Below are 23,909 nucleotides of genomic sequence, written 5' to 3'. Positions count from 1 at the left end.
ACATGCTAGGTTGCATGTATTCACTTCAATATTTATTGCCAATATTCTCTCCCTCTCTTTACATTTATTTATCTATGCACATCTTGCATCTTATCAAATTCCCCAAGGGCAACAAGGGACTATTTGATTTTTGTCTTTGTACCCTCGGCTCCAAATTCTGAAAGGTCTACTTCCAGGAATATATTTGAATGAAGGAATAACACATATAGATAGACAAATATACACAAAGCACAGGGAGAGAGCATTAACAATTGAGAGGAATCAGAAAACGCATGGGGTAGGAAGTGCTTGATCTGACACATGAAGGAAAAAAACTATGGACTCCAGGAAGGACAGGTAAAGTACAGGTAAAGCACAAGAATACTTGAGACATGGACAATAGCCTGAGCAGACACAGGAGATGAGAAGTTTGTGTATGAAGAAGAACAGACCAGTTTTATCTGGTTGGAAGTCCACTGAGAATTAATCAGGCAATTTTTTTGGCTGATTTGTTGTTTTTTGGGGGATTTGCAGCCTTTCCCAAAAGTTTTTTTTCTTTTTTTTTTTCTGGAAAATCATATTTGATGTATTTTCATATAAAAATAAGAGTCAAAGTTGAAAACAGTATGTTAATGTGCTTCCCAGGTTAAGAGAGGAATGTTCACAATGGTATATTTGAATTTAATCTGCACTTAATGTTGGTTGCTAGAATTAAGTCTACTCCACCAAATCACTTCCCTTTTATTTCTAATGGTGCTAGAAGTTTGCAAGATCGTAGATTAGTTCCTAGGCTAAATTTAATTAAGAGAAAACAATTTTAGTGAAATTCAATAAAAAGTGATAATGAGAAAAATAGAATCCTTAAGCAAAGTTTATATTTAAAGGGTTCTTCAGGCCCTGAATTCTATAGGAATGGAATTTTTTTCAGTCATTAAAAAACTTTAGAGTCTCTGGAAGAAACACAAAAGAAATAGAAAATCCAGTCTCAGAATTTGAGTGGTTTATAATCAAAATGAACAAAAGAATAATTATTTTATATTGCAGCACACCAAAGAGAATTAAAACACTTTTTTCCCAAATTTTTTAACATTTTTATTTATAGTTTTGAGTTCTAAATTATATCCCTCCCTCCCTGAGACAGCAATTAGATATAGGTTATACATGTGCAATTATGTAAAACATTTCCATATTAGTCATTTTTTACAAGACTTGAATAAAAAAAGGAAAGAAAGTGAAAAATAGCATGCTTCAGTCTGGTATTAAGTCAGTATCAGTTCTTCCTCTGGAAGTGGATAACATGCTTCATCATTAGCCCTTTGGGATTGTCTTAGATCAGTATAATGCAGAGAAAAGCTAAGTCATTCACAGTTCTTTATCGAACAATATTGCTGTTATTGTATACAATGTTCTCCTGGTTCTGTTCACTTCACTACGTATCAGTTGATGTAAAGTTCAAGTTTTTATGAAATCATCCTGCTTGTCATTTCTAGTAGCCTTATAATATTCCATTATAATCATATACCACAGCTTTATTTAGCCATTCCCCAATTGATGGCCTTCCCTTTGATTTCTAATTCTTAGCCACCACAGAACGAGCTGCTGTAAGTATTTTTCTACAATTATGTGCTTTTCTCTTCTTGAATGTCTTTGGGAAACAGACCTAGCAGTGGTGCTGTTGGATCAAAGAGTATGAACAGTTTTATAGCCCTTAGGGAAAAGTTCCAAATTGCTCTCCAGAATGGTTGAATCAGTTCATAACTCCACCAGCAGTACATCAATGTCCCAGTTTTCCCACATCCCCTTCAACATCCAACATTTTCTTTTTTTGTCATATTAGCTGCTTTGATATTTAAATTACCATTAAAAGGTGATATCCCAGAATTTTTTAATCTGCATTTCTCTAATCAATAGTGATTTCGAACACTTTTTTATATGACTATAGATAGCTTTGATTTCTTTGTCTGAAAACTGTCTGCTCATATCCTTTGACCATTTATCAGCTGGGGAATGACTTGTATTTTTATAAATTTGAATCAGTTCTCTATATATTTGAGAAAAGAGATCTTTATCAGAGACATCTGTTGCAAAAATTTCCCCCCAGTTTTCTGCTTTCCTTATAATTTGGTTGCATTGGTTTTATTTGTGCAAACATTTTTTAATTTTATACATTCAAAATGATCTTTTATACTTTGTAATGCTTTCAATATATTTGTTGGTCCTAAATTATTCCCTCATCCATAGATCTGACAGATAAACTATTCCATGCTCTCTCCATTTGTTTAAGGTGTTACCCTTTATGTGTAAATCATGTACCCTTTTTGACCTTATCTTGGTATATATACAATATGAGATGCTGATCTATACCTTGTTTCTACCACATTGTCTTCCTGTTTTCCCAGCAGTTTTTGTCAAATAATGAGATTTTGTTCCAAAGCCTAGATCTTTGGATTTATCATATACTAGATTACCATAGTTATTTACTATAACATTATTTATACCTAATCTTTCTCACTCATCCACCACTCTATTTCTTAGCCAGTGCCAGATTGTTTTAATAAGTACCACTCTATCATACAGTTTGAGATATGATACGGCTAGACCACCTTTCGAATTTTTTCCCATAGATTTCCTCGATATCCTTGAACTTCTGTTCTTCCAGATGAACATTATTTTTTCTATCTCTATAAAAGTTTTTCATTTTTTGATTAGTATGGCACTCAATAAATAAATTTAAGCAGAATTACCGTTTTTATTATATTAGCTCAGCCTATTCATGAGCAATTAATATTTTTCCAATTGTTTAGATCAGACTCTATTTATTTGAAAAAATGCTTTATAGTTATGTTCATGTAGTTCTTGGCTTTGTCTTGGCAGGTAGACTCCCAAATATTTTATACTATCTGCAGTTACTTTAAATGGAATTTCTTTTTCCATCTCTTCCTGCTGGATTTGGTTGGTAATATATAGAACTGCTTATGATTTGTATGGGTTTATTTTGTATTCTGCAACTCTGCTGAAATTATTAACAATTTCAAGTAGGTTTCTGGTTGATGCTCTAGGATGTTCTAAGTATAACATCTCATCACCAACAAAGACTGAGTTTTTTTCCTCATTGCCCATTCTAATTCCTATAATTTCTTTTTTTTCTCTTATTGCTAGAGCTAACATTTCTAATACAATATTAAATAACAGAGGTGATGATGAGCATCTTTGCTTCACCCTGATTGTACTGGGAAGTCTTCTAGCTTATCCCCATTACAGATAATGCATGCTGGTGGTTTTAGATAACTCTTATCATTTTAAGGGAAGCTCCCTTTATTCCTATGCTCTCTAGTGCTTTTAATAGGAATGGGTACTATATTTTATCAAAGGCTTTTTCTGCATTCACTGAGATAATCATATAATTTCAGTTGATTTTATTATTGATATGGTCAATTATGCTGATGCTTTTCCCAATATTGAACCAGCCCTGCATTCCTGGTATAAATTTCTGGTCACAGTGTATACTGCTGTAATCTATTTCCTAATATTTTAATTAAAATTTTTGCATCAATATTAAGAAAACTAAGCTATAGTTTTCTTTCTCTGTTTTGGTTCTTCTTGATTTGGGTATCAACACCATAGGGGCAGCTATGTGGTGCAGTGGATAGAGCACCAGTGCAGGAGTCAAGAGGACCTGAGTTCAAATCTCACCTCAGACACTTGACACTCACTAGCTGTGTGACCTTGGGCAAGTCACTTAACCCCAATTGCCTCATCCTGGGTCATCTCCAGTAATCCTGATGAATATCTGGGCACTGGATTCAGATGGCTGTAGAGGAGGTGAGGCTGGTGACCTGCACAGCACTCCCTCACTCAAAACAAAGTTAAGTGCAAGTTATCTCATCATTTCTCTGATGACATGGTCTTCTTCAGCAACGAAGGATGAACACAAACAAAAAATCAACACCATATGTGTGTCATGAAAGAAATTTGGTAGGATTATTTTCCAAATAGTTTATATAGTATTGGGATTGGTTGTACTTTAAATGTTCGGTAGAATTCCCTTGTGAGTCCATCTGGTCCCAGGAATTTTTTCTTAGGAAGTTCATTGATGGCTTGTTCAATTTCTTTTTTTAAGTATTCTATTTTTTCTTCTGTTAATCTGATAATTTACATTTTGTAAATATTCATCTATTTTATTTAGATTGTCAAGTTCATTGGCATATAATTAGACAAAATAGGTCCTAACAACTGTCTTAATTTCCCATATTCACTGATGGTGAATTCATCCCTTTCATTTCTGATACTAGTAATTGTTTTCTTCTTTTCTTTTTAAAAATCAAATTAATCAATAGTTTATTTTCTTGGGTTTTTTTTCATAAAAACTAGTTTCTAATTTTATTAAATGGTTTTCTTACTTTTAATTTTATTAATTTTTCCTTTGATTTTCAGGATTTCCAATTTATTATTTAACTGGGAATTTTTAATTTGTTCTTTTTCTGTTTTTTTTTTTTTGTATGCTCACATCATTCTTCTGCTTTTTCTCTGTTTTACTGATGTAAGCAATTAGAGATATGAAGCTTCCCTGGTGGATTCTACAGGCTGGGCCCCCTCCTGTGAGGCTAGCTGCTGCTGCTGCTCTTGGACTTCATTCCCTCTTACCCCAATGAGACAGATCTTTCCTGCTGGCTGGTGAGCTGCTTCCTTGCTCCTAGATCAATTCTGAGGCAGCTTTCTAGTTGTTTGGAGGGGAATTTGGGAAGGCTCCAGAGAATTCCTTCCTCGCTCTGTCATCTTGGCACCAGAATTAATTAATTAATTGTTCAGATTGTTCAATTTTTAACTGTCTGAACTAACAGAAAAGAGGCTTTAGGGTATTTTACAATTAGATAAATTCAGAACTGACTGAGACACCAAATTCAAACACTAGTCATTGAAACATTCTGAGACAGCTTAGGAGATCTGTAGTGGGGTACCCCAGAGATCTAGGTTTGGTCCTATTTATTATCATTTTATTCATGATTTGTATAAAGGCATAAGTAGTCCCTTATTGTTCTAAATCTATGATACTATGATTTTTTTTTAAAAAAATGATGATGTTTAGCTTGAAAAAGAATACTTAAGGGGTATGTGATAACTGTAATGAAATACTTTGAAGGCTATCTTGTGGAAGACATAAGATTTGTTATGTTTAGAGGAAAGAAAAAGGAGAAATGGGTAGAAGTTAGAAAGAGACACATTTAAATTAGTTGGCTGAAACAAACACACACACACACACACACACACACACACACACCCTTCTTTTCTTTTTAACAATTAGAGTCATCCAAAACCAGAATGGGCTGCCTCAGGAGGCAGTTGTTCAAGCAACAGCTGGATGTCTGCTCAGATGTCTTGTAGAGAGGATTTTGGGAGGTGAACTTGGCTGTTGAGGTCCCTGTAAACACTGTAATTCTGTGATTCTCTATGTGAATCTTGTCCATGTCGTCCCATAAATCTTCCATGGGCCATGTGCTTGATACAGCAGAACCTTTCCTCTAGGTATTGTTGCCTGGGAAGAAATATAGTACTCAGGTTGTCTCTTCTCTTTTTCTTATCATGTGCCTTCTGGATGGTAACTTTTACAATTTCTACCTGCATGCAAATCAACCACAGTAATATGCTAGAGCCTACACACATACACATACACACACACACACACACACACACACACAAGCACACTAGCTCCCCGTTATCCTTTTAGTAATCCATAAGCTTTACCATAAAAGTCTATGGTATTCTATTTTTCAAAGCCTTTTTACAGTACTACTGAAAGAATATTTATTTTTAAAAGTTTCTTTTAAAATGTTCAGCTGAAAAGTAGACCTAGATCATTGAAAACATTGCACAATTTCTTGAAAATAATTTAGTTCACATTTTCCCTTCATCCTCATGGAAATGCTCAGTCCCTTAACCTCTATTTAATAATGAGCTGAATGACAGTTTCCTATAAATTCCTCTAAATGAGTACAGTACACTGAAACATCCTACACTATGGTCAAAAATAAACTACACTAGGATCACACATAACAGGTATGGTCAATAACAGTTTATATGAAAAATATCTGTGGGTTACAATGAGCAGCAAACTCAGAAGTTAACTGTAGAACTGAACAGAAAAAGTTAACATAATCTTACATTGCATTAGCAGCCAGAATTCATTACAAGGGAGAATGGTGAATAAAATAACATGCACTGTTTTAAGTGCCATATTTTAGGAGAGGCATTGATAAATTGCAGAATTATCTAGAAGAGGATGCCTAAGGTGGTGAGAAAACAGGAGACCATGCAATGTATGAATAAGCTCAATAAAAAGAGATGTTTCACCTACAGAAGACATATCACTTAGGTAGGGAAATATGGCAGCTGGCTTCCTATCTTTGAAAAGTTCTCATTTGAAAAATTAAGCATTTTCTGTCTTTCCTCAAAGAAGAACTAGAGTAAGAGGTATAAATTGAAATAAGAAAATTTAGGCTTTATGAAAGGAAAAAATAATTCTAATGATTAGAGCTGTATAAAAGTGGAATGGGGCTGCCTCAAGATGCACTGTCTCAAGTTCTAGAAGGATCAACCAGAAGCCAGATGACCATTTGCCAGGAATATTTAGGGAAGATTCATGTTCAGCTAAACATCAAGTTAGATTCCTTTTCCAATTATGAAATATTCTGAGTCCCCATGCGGACTCTTCCTCTATTCACAAACTATTCTTTCCACAAAGAACTTCACCACCAATTAATGTCAAGCTTACTTGGTCTGACATTAGTATGAAGTATCTGACTTCCCATTCCCCCCTTTTATTTTCTTAGAAGTCAGAACATTCATCCATCTCCAAGAATCTGTCTCTTTAATCACCTCAAAGATCACAAAGAGATATTCAGCAATCACAGCCATTTGAGCTTTTAGGATCCTGGGACACAGTAAATCTGGGCCAGGTAGCTGTCCTAAATAAATTCAAATTAAGTTCTCTCTTACCGTTGCCTCACTTAACTGAGGTATCAATTTCCTATTGATTTTTTTATACTATGCTTCCCAACTTGAAAAGATTCTTTTGGGTAGAGAAAATACTGAAGTAGAACCATGATATCATTAATTTAGAAGTCTCCTTCAGTGATACTGATTAAAGTCCATCCACAATGACCCATCCTTTATGACTCATCCCTGTCCTTCCATTAATTTGCTCCAGAGTGTCCACCCAATGCCATGAGGTAGAGGGGAGGGATCTTTAGAGTTCTTCTGATACTGAAATCATCATACCAATGGAGAATTTGGACTCTTCATTTCTTCCTGTTCACTTTTTCCACATGACCATCCCATCCCATCTTCATGTGTTTCTACATGTTCCTGATGACATCCTTTGGTAGAGAAAACATAACAGAATGGCAGCAAGGTAGTTTTATCTTCTTTGCATTGTATAATATCTGCTCATTCAAAATAAAGATAACATCATTTATTTGATCTTCCTTTTGCTCCTGAAATAGCTAAAAAGTACTTTTCATTGACTTTACCATTTATCTGTGTCAGCACAAAGTAGGTCCTTAATAAAGACTTGTTGCTTGATTATCACAACTCTTAGTTCTGCTTGGCATTATTCTTTCCAATACTAATCTTCTAGTATCTTAACACACATATATTACTCTTTAGTCATTTCTTGTGCAGTTTATGTAGAAGTCCTTTTAAAATCTGCTTTCATCATGAGATACCTCCTCTTTACTTCTCTAGCAGAAGCAATGGTAATTATGTCACCAGGATTTTGTTTCTAAGCAGTGCCTCATCCCTTTTGTAAATTTCCTGATAGTCTCACACTATATGACTTTCCTTAGCTTATCCCCAAACTCTTCTGTTGTCTGAGGTATATTAAGATTATACCAACCATTCCTTTCACAGTCTCTTACAGTGTCACTGTCCAGAAGGTTCCTGTTACTTCCAGTTCAAGTCCTGAATCGACCCAAAGTTTGATTATTTTAACCTAATCAGCAAAAACAAAAAAACAACCATTCAGACCTTAACATCAATCAGTTCAACTAGCTGCTTGGCTTTAACAATTAAAAAAATATCCTGGCCTTCATGAATTAAAGTATGAGCTCGTTCTATGTGGAAAGAAATGAAAGGAAACACAAAAGGTCCCAGGTAATATCAAAACCAAGCATGACAGACAGAAGCCAAAAAAATAAAAGATGTTTTAACTTCAAGATTTTCTGCCAAAACCTTGTGCAGATGGATTTTAGGGAGATATTTTATATCAACTACTTTTAATATACTATTTAGTTACTATATTGTTTCATTAGATATCTTTTTTTCTAAAATGTTTAAAAAAAGAAAGTAACTGCCAGCACCCACCACCTACCCCAAATGCCAAATATAAGAGTAGTTAATCAATGTTTTTGAATGCCTCTCAAAAAAAATTGAAATAAAGGAAAAAAATTAAAAATATATTGTTTGCCAAAGTCTTTTTTTGGAGGAGAGGAGACAGGGTAAATGATGTGGCCCATGTCCTCCCTTATCCAGTTCATGTGGGTGTTGGGGATAATTCTGTTTGCTCATGTCATCATGAGTTTTCAAAGTCAGTAGTCCTTTGTAAACATTCCATCCCTAGTGACACTTTCTATTGGGATCCACATATTTATTAATTCTATCTCTAACATACATCCAGTGACTTCAATATAAACTGCTATATTCGTATCTACTATCCATAGAGATATGGGAGCAAAGATCAAAGCTGCTCTCAAGAAGCCATGCACCAGCCCCCAAAATAGGAAAGGGTGATTGTAAAGTACAGACCACAGGCACCCACACCATCTAGATGATGTATAGGGCTCCTTCCAGCTCTAAGAATCTATGATTATACCATTACTTAGGAAGACTGAAACACATATCTTTAGATGGAGACTCTTTTCACAATAGGGAACTTCTCTTTCTTTGCATTATTGGCCTTATTAAGATAATCTCACCAATCACTGATGGGAATCATCTTCAAGAATGCCCTATTAAACATCCCTCCAGAAAGGGTAACCAGAAAAAAGTCTGTACATCTATATCATATCCTCACGTGACCTCCAAAGTGCTGATCCCTGCTTATTCAGGAGACACTGCACCAGGAATAGGAAAAAAGGGTAAGAGCTAAACTGGGCCACCATATCATCTTACTGACAGTCTTTTAACCCAGTTCCTCAGTTCCAGTCCCCACTGCTATTGTATTTTAACTCTGTCATCCTGCTCACTTTCATCCCTACATACTTTCATCTGTCACCACAAATGCCACAATATGAATGCAAAAGAAATCATGTAAAAAAAGAAAAAAAAACATAAAAACAAAGTGAAAACACATATACCTCAGTTGACAAAATTACTTGTTTTCTGGCATGCAGCTATAATACTGTCTAGATGTTTTTTCACCAAGATTAAAGTCCTTGAAAACTGGAATTTTATCTTCACTTAACTCAGTATATTTATATTAAATTATCCAGAATATAATACTGTACTAAAACATTTCTATCTTATTACCCATGAAGACTTAGCATCATCTTTTAGTTTTGTAATGGACCTGAGAGATATTCAAACCATTCCATTTAACAGATGAAGAAACTCTCTAGAGAAAGCATGTAAGTGCCTAAGATCAGACAGGTGCTTTGTGGAAGGACAGGGATTCAAACCTAGGTTGAACTCAGGACTTCTGACTTCAATTCCTGTTCTCCTTTTCTTGAACTACTTTATAGTTTGTCATTGACTATTACCTATTTTGTTGCCTTCCTGGTTTTCTTCACTTTGCATGCTGCCTAAAGGGGAATCCTTTAAAAAATAAAGATATCAGCCTCCCCACTTAAGTGAACATTTGAAATAATACATTTCTATTCTGGCTTCATATCAATCTAAGATACTATGCTCTCTCTTTATATCATATAGTAGGACATATTAGGGAAAAGATGAGACACGGAAGGTGGAGGCAAAAGAGGTTGGTCAAATTCCCAACATCTTCTAAACTGGGCCCTCAGCAGTGTGGCTTCATTATTTCATTTGAATAAAAGTCTCAGGATGTAAGACATACTGATAACATTCATAAGCAAAATATAAATAATTTTCTAATTATTATCTGTTATTCAGGATTACCCACACGTCTGCTTGATGATGACAGACAGTGGGGCCACAGATTGGGCAGAAATTGGTCTGATCTACAGACATCAAGCAATGCCCATGAAAACAATTACTTTTATCTATTACAATACTTAGAATTGTTCATTGTTAGAGCTATATGTTAATCACTGAAATGATGCAATCCAGACTACTCATTTTTTAAGAGTTGAGGGGAAAACAAAAAGACAAAACGAAGCTTGGTAGCCTGTGAACTATTTATGGTGACACAGCTAATTAGTGAGAGAATCAGCACCAGAACCTAGATGTCTCACATACACTCACGTTTTGGAGCTAAGGACCATGACATTCTAGCACAGTGGTCCTACACAGCAACTTTCTCTTTCAAAGGAAGCTTATGTTTCTACACAGAAATGTCAGGCTTTCCAATAGAGACAATTAAAATAGCCCTGCTTTAGAGGAGTTCATAATAGGTTCTGTCAAAATATAAACAACTCTAAAAATTATTCATGCTTTATATATTTGGATATCCTTTTAAGATGCAAAATTCCTTATCTCAAATAGGAAAGTGACCAAGTACTTTAGAATCTAAAGTACTGAATGGTGAACTGCAAACTCACTATGAGTCAGGAGTGTGGTATGGCAGCCAAAAATGCTAATTGCGCTCTTAGACTGCATTAAGAGAGGCACAGCTTTCAGAAAGGAAAATACTCTGTCCTGGTCAAACCATATGTGAAGCATTATATTCAGTTCTGAACATCCAAAGGAACATAACTAGAATGGTGAAAGGCCTCAAATTCAAGACACAAAAGAATCCACTGAAAGAAAAGTGAGGATGTTTAACCCCCTCACCCCAAAATGATAAAACTTAAGGGAAAATGGTAACTGTCTTCAAGAATTACACTGTCAGTAGAAGGGGAAGTAGAATCACTTTGGCCCCACAGGGCAGAACAAGGAGCAATAAATTGCAAAGATACAAACTTAGGCTTGATTTACTTTTTTTAAAACCTTACGTAACCTTACGTTAAAAAAAACAAAAAAAAAAACAAATGGGTGACCCTGACAGGTAATGGATTCCCATTCATTTTAGACATTCAAGTAAAATGGGCTGAAACTATGGCTAGTCTACAGCCATTAAGAAGTCTTCATGAGAATTTTTTGAGGGACAGGAATCAGCATTTCCATTATTTTGAACTGTCCATGTTTAAAACTGGAAATAACTACAGGAATTATCTGGTTAAACCTTCTTGCTTTACAAATGAGAAAAAACCAAGGTATTGAAAAGTTTGAGAATTATTCAAGGTCATGTAGTTAATTAATGACAAAGCCAAATGGGATAACCATTTATTAAGTAAGTTGTAGTGGGAATTCTTTGTAAGATAAGCTATTCTAGATGTCAGTAAGATCCCTTCTACCTCCAAAATTCTATGTTATTCTCTGAAATAGACATATTTAGATATAAACATCTATACACACAGTGATCAAAGAATGGCAAGAAAACAAAATATACAATTTCTAATAGAGCAAATTTCAATCTCTTTTTCATTTACTTAGGAACAAGAGGATTAGCTAAACAGCATTTCCATTATTTGTTTAAATACATTTTAGTGCATTATATGCTTCTCTTATCACTCTTATCAAACTCTAAGCGTCTAGCATTATAACACATTTTCTTCATCAGAATTTACTGTTGAACTCCTCCCCCAAGGTTGATGGTTACAGATATGAACAGTGATGATAAGGTATTCAATTAGTCTCCATTTATAAGGTAGGATTGGGAGATACCATAGTTAGGTAGCTAGAGAGACATCCTTAGAGTCAAGAATACTTGACTTCAAGTTCCCTACATACATGTTCACATGTGCATACATACACACCAATACTACGTAACCCTGAGAAGTCCTTTAACTTCTCAATGCTTCAGGCAAATCTTAAGTCTATAAGCTGCAGGGGAGATGCTGATTTGTACTAGAAAAGAGAATTTTCTTACCAGAAATTTCCTAACCCAATTGAAATTATAGCGACAAACTAAAAGAAAAATGGGAGTTGTTAGAGCAGTAGGGTAATTTTAAACAAACTGGAATACATATTCACATAGCAGCTATATTCAAAATAATCACCTGGAGAACTATACATATATTTCAATAATTTTACCAGTATTCAAAACTTTTCTGAAAATTCCTGCTTTGAAACCTCCTTAAAAACAAGTTTACAAATCCCACAAGATAATTCATAGCATTACTTTACAGACAGACCTTCACGTGCATATGTATACAAGCATGTTCATATATACCTGAGAAGAGGAAAAGAGAAAAGAGGCAACAGAAAAGAGGAGAAAAGAAAATAGAATAACTGAACTGGATCACTCACTTTGCTAATCAGATTTGGCTCCATTTTCTTTTTTACTTCTATTGGGTTCTACTTCCAAAAATCAAATCTATTCATTAAAGAATTTAGAGTCACCGCACAAGTATAATCAGCAAAATGGGTTATATACTCTAAATGCCACTTTGAGATGGAAACTGTGCTCCCCTCCCCACCAAACAGGACCACTGGTACCAAACTATGTCCTCTTAAGGTGATTACTTTGAAGGGAACAAGAGACATCTGAAAATTTAAGTTCTGATATACTTCTGTGTGTTTTTAATTGGTGGAGTATTAGTTGTACCTTAATATATTCATTTTAAGGCTTTAAACAGACAAAATGAATTAGACACAAAAAATCCCAAGATTTAAAATGCTTGCTTTCCCTTAATATTATAACCACCAAAAACTTGAAGAGATGCTAATAAGCCAGTTAGCCCAACCCATATCAAACTAAGAATGCCCTCTATAAAGTATCCAGCAAGTGGAAGCCTTCAAACCTTTGCTTCAAGAAATCCACTGAAGGGAAATTCGCCATTTCCCATGCCAGTTCATTCTACTTTTGAATGCCTCTTATTTTAAGGAAATCAAAATCTCCCTCTCTCAAAATTCCATCCACTAGTCTTTCTCCTGCCCCCTAGGGCAAATCAAAACAAATCTAACCCCTTTCCTAAATGACAGCTCTTTCAAATACTTGAATTCTCATCTCCATCAAATTCCCCCTCCCACATTAAAAAAGAACTTTTTTTTTATTTTGCAGGCTAAACATTCCTAGTGCCTTCCATCAATTCTCAAAGGTAAAGTTTTCCATGCCCTCTGACTATGCCTCAGCTTGTCAATGCCCTTTTGTAGTACTTGGCATCCACAACCGAATACAATAACAGAGACGTGTTCTTGATCAAAGCAGATTATAGGATTAGAATTTTCCTTGTTCTGGACATTAAGCTTCTTTTAACATAGCTTGAAAAAGACAAAAGTTTGCTTCTGAAAAAATTTGTAGAGTTTGCAGAAACTTAGTATTTTAAAACCTCAGAAATCTTAAATCCCATTGGAGTAAATCTGATTTGTATTCTAAATGAATAAACCAATAACTATGTACTATGTATAAGAGACAGCCTGGTTTGGTGGTTAGAAAATTGGCCATAGAATCAAGAAGGTGCCTTCAAGTTTTACATTTAACCTTTCAATTCTCCAGGTACCTCTCAAATGTGCCAAACTTCATAGGCAGAAAGAAAATAAATATGGTATAGGATGGATAAATGCAATTCTACTCCAATTCTTAGAAACAGGCAAGGAAACCACCCAGTTACAGCCCAGCCTTTGAGCACAGCAGGAATTTTTTTCTCTCTTAAGGAGGGATGAGCTAGATTCCAGCTGTCTATCCATGTCACACTCAAGCCAGCAGACTTTATATATTTAGATAGTAACAATAAAATCAATATATAAGGTAGTATAAAAATTCATGGCAAAGTTAAAGCTAAAATAGATTTAATCAAAAGGGAAAAATAGGGAAACTACACTATGTCAGCCATATTAATCAGTAACATTTTAGACTAAAATAACTAGACAGCATAAGATTGGAATATTGCTGTAGAGTAGGAAATGATGAGTTGGTGGATTTAGACAACAGGAAAAGACGGGTTATGAAGGAAGATATTATTCACCCTCAGAGTAACAGAGGGTAAACAAGTATAGTTCAGTCTTACATAGATGCATATAAATGTATATATCTACATGAGTATGATTATAAATATCTAAGTATATGTATGAGTATGTAAGTGTATACATGTATGTGTATGTTTGCATGTATATCTGTATGTATTCACACACAGATATACATGCTTAATTGTAGCCTTTTTGGAGGAGAGGGGAAGGCAAAGGGAAGAAAGTTAAATAGTGCACAGCAGAGAACAAAAGAAAACTTACAAGGAAGCAAAGAAAAGATGGACAGCTCTCAACACAATGTGTAGCATTTATTATATACGCTTTCCTGAAATGGAAATTTATCACTGTATATTTTGAATCCTTGCTTAAACTCTACTGTGCACAGGACAATGCTTTTTTCTTTTCTTATTTTGCATTTAAGTTTTAATATTTATGTTTGTAACGTTTCTTTTTTGTTTCCTTACTGTGTATTTAAACTTTAGTATTTAAGTTTAGAATAAATTAATTGACTTGATTCTTATGACCAACAATAATTTGCACACAAGAAATACCATCAAAGACATCCATAACTAAAATAGGATGTAGGTCAATGATATAGTAAGTATGGGAGAAAGAAAACAGTAAAGATATCACCTGTTACATGGAAGCCAATAAGGAATTAAGAGTCAAAGGAAGCCTTGCAACCAGTTGGATGGATCTTCCATTTTGAGAATTTATAGAAAGGCATGGATAAGAATCACACAAAATGGAAAGGCATGAAGGGATTGAGAGCTGAACCACTGGAGGCAATATCTACATTTAGATCATTAAAGTATCTAAATATCTAGTTCTACCTCGATGTGACCATTTACAAGTAAACAGGCATACTATCTCAGTAAACGGCTCATACTACTGAATGTCATATTCTAGAGCATATTCTGGTGTAAAACAAATAGAAAATGGGGGGAGGTGAACCACTAAGCCATACATAAGGATATCTGTGAATCACATATTGACTTAGAAAACCACATCTTAATATTATCTGTTTTGTTGTATTTTAATTTATTTTGTTAAATATTTCCCAGTTACATATTAATCTGGTTTGACTGCACTTGAAAGTATTGTAGGCTGCATGTTTGATACTTCTAGTCTACATGGTAAGTCATTCTACACCTGCATTCTTTTCTCTATAAATTATTACAAAAAAAGGGTATATTAAGATCCCAACTAAGTGAGATGCAAAAATATTTGACAACACTAGAAGACCAAGAAGATGAAAACTTGTATAGATTTTTTTGGCATTTCTAACATGATCTACTCTTGTCATTTATATAACTAGCCATCTTAACCCAGGGAAGCAAATTTGATCTAAGACATATCATAGAGACTTGGTGAGATGGGACCCATGACTTCAATATGGCACTACAAGACTATATCAAAAGGAAGAGAACATGCAAGAGTATATACATACATATGTGAGTATGTGTATGCATATACATATGTATATGTGTATTATGGATATGTATATACTACTCACACATATATAGGAATATATAAGAAGATAAACTTATGTATAAAAATTCAGAAACCAGATGGCAGAGAATGGTAGAGAACATATGGAATAAGATTAAAAGATTGGAGAATGTTACAGAATTCTTAAACTCAAAGAAAGAGATAAAAAGTTTGCCAGATACAAATTTGCCATGGCAGTATGAAGTACTTACAATGGGATCATTCTATTTTCCACACTTGGGTGACAGCTTTCTGTCAGAAACAAAGCAGCTAATAATTTTTTGACTTTGTCTTAATGATAATATTCATTCTTCAAAAAGCTGACAAATGAACAAGAACCAAACTCTACTCTGTATATAATTTTTACCAAAAAATGAGGAACTGATTACTGAAAGCATATATGTGGTCATAAAAATGGAAAATTTTGGAGCAATTTCCTATTTGCCAATCCTATACTATTACCTGTGAGCCACCAACATATAAATGTCCTACTAAACCTATTTATGAATATCACTAATTAGAAACTCTCCTATTTCAGGAAAGTAAGACTAAAACTTTAATAAGCTAGTCTGAAAGGAAGCAAACCTTAATCTATGTTAACACTAGGGTAGGGAAAGAGTTGTAAATTTCTGTAAAGACTCAAAAAACATTTTAATCAATATCTCACTGCATAGGGAAATTCTGAAGATTCATCACTTTAAATTATAGAAACAATATTTCAAGCTTCACTTGTGCTAAATATATTTATAAAATTAAATATTTCTGTTAGCTCTAAAATAGCATCTTCCATTTCATATAAGTGAAATAGTAAACAACCCCTTTACCACATGGGTTCTAGTAACTTCCTGGCAGTTTTTCCTTTCATAGTGACTACATAAAATGTTAGTACTTTAGGCACTTTTCTTTGTATCTGCTATTTTCCATATACTTCATTTGGTTCTCCCCTTCTGCTTACAGAAGCATCAGATATGAATGAAAATAAAATGAACACATTTAAAAAGTAGAGCTATATTAATAGTGAAACTCCATGTATCTACAATTTAAAAAATATTCCTGAATGGCAAGTTATTTGGGTATTTCCCCAGAGAGTTTTGAATCATGTTTCTAAATAGGTAATATGTATGAGAATGGCCAAGAATCTATATTTATAATGAAACACCAACTGTTCCCCTAAGGAACATGTAAAAGAGATTATAGGGCATAATGAGAATTAAGCCTTTCAAAAGTCTTTGCTAAGTACACATAGTTATCCTTACACATTTCAGAAAGCCTGCAATTCATCTTGCTGCCACCACCAGACAACAGTCTGCTCCTGTTCTTTCCCTTTCCACAGTAGAACATATTTTGAAGACTAAGTTGGAAAGAAAAAGGTGAAGGCTAATCTGATAGAGAAAGAATGGAAAAGTCTTATTTCTAAAAAGAAGGCAAGTGGAAAGTTTTAGCCCATGCACTAGATAGGCCATTGAGATCAATTCATGTTAAAATAGTTTGTGGCACAGATAGGCATAAACTTCACCTACCCCAAGACCATAACTAAAAAGACTGCAGAGTTCTGCTCTGCTCAGCCCTGTCCTGCCTCTTGCTACAACTGCTGCAATTTTTTTTTCTTGGTATCATGGCAGTCACAGCCTTCTGTGTCCATGCTTTCTATTCCTTTTACATCCTACCATCCCCAGCTTTGGGTAGCTGCCCACACCCAACCAATGTCCCTCTTCACACACACACACACACACACACACACACACACACACACACACACACAAAGAGTAATTTTTTAACGGCAATTTTTTACTCTTTTTAATCTTAGGGAGAAAGGTCACTCATTTCCCCAATCCATGGTTTAGATTTATACATCTGAAGAAAGGTAAGACACAGGCAGGCAGCAAAATGCTGGACCTCGAGTCATGAAGACCTGAGTTCAAACTTGGCCTCAGACATTTACAGATACATGACCCTGGCCAATTCACTAGAAAAGGAAATGGCAAAGCACTCTATCATCTTTGCCAAGAAAACCCCGTGTACAGCATCAGCCATGCTATGGTCTACGGGGTCCTGAAGAGTCAGACACAACAGAATGACTGAACAAGAACCCCAAGACCATGAGAATGCTGTATCCTTGGAACTTCAGGAATTCTAGGTACAGAAATTCCTTAAAATGGAAAGACCTGATCATCATACAGTATGGATACCAATAATTTCTCAAGAACTGCAGTTAAATTGGAAACATTTGTCAACTACTCTCCATCAAGAGGAATATTATAAAGGGCACACTGGTTCATGTGTATAAAGTACTTTGTCTTGGGAGATGCTAAGTAAACACGAAAAGGACAGCTTTCCTGAAGCCATCTTTCAAGTCTAGGCATCCAAGATAACCTTCACCTGTAGGTTCAAATCTTCTAAATGCAAAATAACAAGTGTTGCCCTCCTCATGCCAGATATTTTCTGCTGGAAAGCAGCAGCTGAGCACCACGATGCAGCCTATGGCAACACAGTTCCCAGCTGCTCGCTAGCTTACTCACTAAAAGAAATGCCAATCTTCTGAATCCTCCTAGCTCAGCAAGAAATAGATGAACAATTCCCAGACTTCTGAGTCTGAAGTGTTAAATTCCCAGCCTCGGTTTCTTCATCTGCCAAAAGATGATGATAATATTTGGGCTACTTCCGTCACAGACGGTAGTTTAAAAAAATCAATTTGTAAACTGCTATATAAAATGTAAACTATTATGACATAGGCATAATAAAGTAGCTTATGTCTTTGACCTTTCTTTGTATCTTCAGTGCTTAGCAGCATGCCTGGCACATAGTAAGTGCTTAATAAATGTTTATTGACTAACTAAATAAGGAGAAGTCAAATTTGAAGCTCATTTTCCAATATGGTGAGAAAACTGAAACATTATACTTACTTTTCTATAGTAACATTTTTTGGAATCCAACAAATTAATTGAGGATGGTCATTCAGTATGAGGGATAAGGCTCCAAAGCTTCCTTCTAAAGTACATTAACTAAAGTCTTTGGTGTAGTAGGGATGCAGGGATGGATGGAAGTTCAGGAAGACCTGAGTTCAAATTTTTTGCTGATGCTAACTACCTGTGTAATTAAAGTTCTTCACAGACTTTAAAGTGCTGTGTAAATTTCAGTCACTATTATTACTTCATTATTATGGTTAAAACTTTTTTACCATTAAATAAAAATACAGTCTAGAAAAATTCAATTGGATCATCAAACAACAAATATACTATTTAAGAGAGACATTTATGGTATAAAGATGATTATTTTTCAACAAAACTAGAGGACTACTTCCAAACTAGAAGACTGTTTTAAATTTCATATCCCCTCTGTTTGGAGCAGAATTCAAAGTTTATTCAAAGTTTATTATCATTTTCTCTTCAAATATGAATATATTTCATGCTACCATGGGAACAAGCTAAGTTTGCTAGTCCTTAAGCATGTTAAGGACTGCTATTAAATCCACTAGCCTCCAAATACGCTTAGGGACCAGTTGTGATGGTAGACACGAAGCTGGCACATGATCTGCACTCAAGTTTGTTAAAATGTTCTTACAAAATAACTACATTTGCTCTTTAGAGGTTTAAAAGAATTAAGGATGGTAGCAGAATGAGGTCCCTAAACATTAACTACAATGTAAGATATTGAACCTAGTGCTATATAATCAGAATTAAACAACTGGGATGAGGGGCACTTCAGTGTTAAATATGACATAGCAATTACTTCATGGAGTCAAAAGGAAAGCTGACATTTTTAATTTAAAATTCTGCAGGAGTACAATTAACCTTACCTGACCCTATACTTTCATTTCTGAAAGTTCAGCATAAAATGTCTCCATGTGCTAATTTAATCGACAGATCCAATGTAATTATAAATATTATACGTCAAGTACCTACATTTTATAGTAGCATTATAGGCATGTTAACATTGTATAACAAAACTCAATAATTACTTAGAAAAACAACCTAATGTTTAAAAATAAACCTTGAAACCCTATACAACCCACTTTAATTAGCATTTTTAAACATATAAAAATATTTTTCTCACAACCTTGTGATATACGAAACACATGCACCATCATTCTTATTTTGTAAGACTCAGAGCTGTAAGTAACTTTCCCAGGACAGCAAGGTAACAAGCTTAATAAATATGAGAGAAAGAGAGACGGAAACAGACAGGGAGAGACAGAGAGAAACTCTTTGTGCCACGTAACTTTTTAGTTCTGAAACAATATTAACATTAATTCTTTTTTCTCCTTTTGTGAAAGGACTCTTTTCCCTGAAATTCAACAATGTTGTATGATGAATATGGATTGGCAGAATGGTAAACTTAACTGTGAAGTTAATCAGAAAAGAAAGAAAAGAAGTATGATTCACTGATAAAAATGTCAGTTAAACTCTGAGTAATACTCCTATCAGAAAAAAACAAGGAGCAAATTTATGGATTATTTCTGTTGAAAGTTCCATTTCCAGTCAGTTGATTAAGTAACAGCTTCTACCTTGATCATGTCTATAAGAAAATGAAAGCATGCATTCCTTTCACAAGTAAGTTCAAAAGTCCTTGTATTTCATAATAAGAAACTAGATTTATAAGACATAACTGGAATTAACCATTGTCAAGCAATTAGCCTTGAGAATATAGCTTGTACCGGAAATTAATGCATTTGCTAATTTTTCTTCTGGAAAATAAGAGAGACAATGAAAGACAGCTGTATGGTGGCAACAGTACTAGTCCCAAGAGAGTTGGGCTCCATTTCTGGCTTTGTATAAATATTAAGATTCTCTCTCTGTGCTTCAGTTTCCTCATTTATAAAGTTTACCTAATTATGCCTCATTGCCTATTTCATAGAGTTACTGGGAGAAAGGCACTTTGTAAATCTTAAAATTGCTATATGCAAGTGGGAATTAAAATTTGCTCAGGCTTTAATAAATATTTAAATATCAGTTATTTCAATACTTCCCTGTTATGTTTTGTTTTTTGCTGTTATTAAAATCCCATCTATCACAATTCAATTCAAAAGCCACAACCTTACCCTCTCACCTAAACTGGCAGACCCCATAGAACCTTTTCTTTTGTACAGCCATCTGTGTTGGCATTTTATCTCCTCTACTATAAACTCCTTGAAGGCAAAGACCATGTGGTATCTGAACTTTGTAGCTCCTTCAGCACTTGCAGTTTGTTATATCATTAGAATACCTCCTGGTGGGTACTTAACACATACACAGAAATCACAGCCCCCAAGCACCTTACTCTTAAAGAGTTTCCATGGCTGAAAAACTTCATCACCTTGTGTCTGCCCCTCCTGATGACCCTAATTAGTTCTAACTAAGCCTGCTAAGGCCTGCCATGGTTTTATGGTACTGATGGCATTGCCTCTGAGAACCCTGGCTTGCCTCCTTGCAAAAAGGACTTGATTGAAGGAAATACACAAATATTCCCAAATTCAAGTTAATGTTTCTACAATCATGATGTCGAAAACATTTTGTAAACATACTCTGCCAGCTTCAAAAGTCACTACTGCACAACCATGGCTAGAAATGAACCAAATACATTTATCAACGAGTTGGAAAACGCAGGAATCTTAGGTTAAAATTCTAGCTGGGCTATTTTGCCTCATTAATACTCACAATACCCTTGAAGAGCAATAGATAATCATTTTTTGCTATTTTTCAAGTGGAAAAATTAAGGTTCAGAAAGGGCAAGCCATTTTCCCAGAGTGATTCACAAAGTCAACATCAAAGGAAAGGCTATATAACTAGCCCCTCTAACTCCCAGACCAGAAACACATCTGCCAACCCAGGCTACTTGCCCATTTTCTCCCCAATATTTCCTTATGCTTTCACTCCTCTCCCCCTTCCCAAAAAAAGAAAAAGTCTGGATACAGCTTTTTGTAATTCAGGTTAAGTTACTGCGTTCCTGATTGGTCAAGAGTTGGAGGAGAGCTTACTGTGCCTACTGCCTCAAATACTCTGGTTTCCTTCCTCTATAAATGCTGCCCCTACATTATTGCTGGTGCAAGTATTTTTATTTGACAATTCAAATACCTAGTCAAAACTCTTGTTTCCCACCTACTTGTGATTACTCAATTTGACTATTTTCAGTGCTATTTAATTATACCTCTTTGGAAAGTCTTTCACTCAAAGCCCAGGTCCTCAGACTTCTGTTCATTTTTCTTTCCTTTCGTAGTAGAAATACCATTCACTGTTGCAAATTAGCAACTCAAAGATCATAAAAGAATTACCTGGAACACAAATTATCATCAAACAGCTAATGTCCAAAGAAGTGGTTTTTTTTTTTACTCTAAGTCTGGCTCTATCTTTTCCACCATGGCGCCTCTCTCTTCAAATTTGGGGAGTAAACACCCTTCAGATGGATGGGTCAAGCAAATCTGGTCAAAACATTGCTCTCTAACCAGCAGATAGTCAACAATATTAGTTCTATGGATGTCCAAGTTTCTTCTTCTGGAATACGTATATTCTTCACCATAAGTAACTGATTAAAAACACTGTGTTCTGTTTAACAAGAAGAGAAATTAAGTTTTTAGTCACCTCTAAAATAGAACCTACTCCCTGAAAGCCTTTAAAAGAAACCTCCTTGTTTTCCTACCATAAACCAACAAATTAAACCTTCAATAGTCATCCTAGCACTTTCAAGTCCCCAAATGCTTTTCAAGTCCAGTCTCATGCTTATATTTCTAGAAGCATAAAGTCAAATGTTTTGTGCCTGGCCAGGCTCTCCTCTCTTTCCTTTCCTATTCAGCCTGTGAAAACCTGGAAAAGCTGTTTGCAATTCAAGCAGTCCTGTTTCATTTCCAGGATAGGCTGTGGTGGCAAGAGTCAGCATTATTGTTCTTTCAGTTTATGGGTTTTCTACCACAGCTGACTGAGTATTCGTGGGGTTTATTTTTTAGGGGGGAGGGGCTGGGAGAAAGGATAGAAGGAAATGAGTTCTTAAGAACCTCCTCCACAGGCTGGTTCACTGAGCTTTCTCCTGTATTATTCCCCTCCTCATTTTACTCCCCTTCCATGAATTTAAGTCCCCCATTTGGGGGTGGATTTGTGATTAGCAAACGCGCGCGTGTGTGTGTGTGTGTGTGTGTGTGTGTGTGTGTGTGTGTGTGTGTGAGAGAGAGAGAGAGAGAGAGAGAGAGAGAGAGAGAGAGAGAGAGAGACTTCAGTCCCACAGACACAAAAGAAACTAGCATCAATTCTTCTAAAATAGGTAGAAAAATGGGAGGGGGAAGTATCCTTGAATCACCTGCAAAAGTATCAAGTAAGCAAGACTATTTTAAAACCCTTCACAGAACGCAGATGCCAATAAACTTTTACTCTTATACTCCGAAAGTGTAACATTGTAAACGAAAAAAGAAAAATAATTATAAACAACTTTCTGAACAGGTTCACCACATCGTCACTAATCCACATTGTCACTAAGCCTCCTACATGAATGATTTTACATGTTTTAGTCCCTAAATTTTCACGCTTGAGATGTTGTGTTGGTTGAAACACACACACACACACACACACACACACACACACACACACAGAGCTGAGCCCTGTTGAAGACGAAGAGTGACAGTTTACCTTCACCAGTTCTCGCAAAATTGCTATAGGACCTCACTTACCAGATCTATTTACCCCCCAAAAGTGTACCGCTTTCTCCAGAGAAGCCAAACAAAACATCCTCATCTTCCTTACTCTACATAAAATCACTCATTCCAAGCAGCATCTTCTTGTTTCCTGCTCCAGCTCCATTCAAGACTGTAAACACATTCCAGGAAAATTAGCTTTCAAAAGAGCTCTCTATTACATACAAGCAGGCTAGCACTGCAAGCAGCCCAGCACCGCCAGAGCTGTGGAGTGGGATCGACTTGGGCTCCTCCTAATCAGAGAGAGAAAGTGTGAGTGTATGTATGTGTGAGAGGGAGACACAAAAGGGGAGGAGGGAGGGGGAGAAGGAGGGAGAGGGAGAGAGAGAGACAGAGAGAGAGAGAGACAGAGAGAGAGAGACAGAGAGAGAGACAGAGAGAGAGACAGAGGGACAGAGAGAGAGAGAGAGAGAGAGAGAGAGAGAGAGAGAGAGAGAGAGAGAGAGAGAGAGAGAGAGAAAATACAAATGTCTGCAAGGGGCTGGGAGTGAAGGAGGTGGAGTGGGGTGCACGCTAAAGGATGAGAATGCCCAACTAGGCGCCCGGAACACTTCCCAACTCCTCTCACCAACCCCCAAGCTCTCTGGTGAGGCTCTTTCCAACGCAATGCCCAGAGGCTACTTGTAAATCTTCACCAGCCCTAGGATCC

The 23,909-nt window shown here is 35.6% G+C and overlaps 1 protein-coding gene across 15 annotated transcripts in view; it reads right to left on the bottom strand.

Moving 5' to 3' along the window:
• GULP1 (GULP PTB domain containing engulfment adaptor 1) overlaps positions 1 to 23,909 on the bottom strand; it is a 383,611-nt gene that overhangs the window by 358,918 nt on the left and 784 nt on the right. The window contains exon 1 of one of the 15 annotated variants that reach the window (XM_072612616.1): positions 23,237 to 23,349. The exons of the other annotated variants lie outside the window; for them this stretch is intronic. The gene's annotated coding sequence lies outside the window, so the exon portion shown is untranslated. Of the gene's footprint in view, positions 1 to 23,236; positions 23,350 to 23,909 lie in introns of those variants that run through there. 15 annotated transcript variants of the gene reach the window in all.

This window comes from Notamacropus eugenii, chromosome 5, assembly GCF_028372415.1.
Source record: "Notamacropus eugenii isolate mMacEug1 chromosome 5, mMacEug1.pri_v2, whole genome shotgun sequence".
NCBI lineage: Eukaryota > Metazoa > Chordata > Mammalia > Diprotodontia > Macropodidae > Notamacropus > Notamacropus eugenii.
Note: the sequence above shows the minus strand (reverse complement) of the source record. Positions and strands in the feature narration are given on the sequence as shown.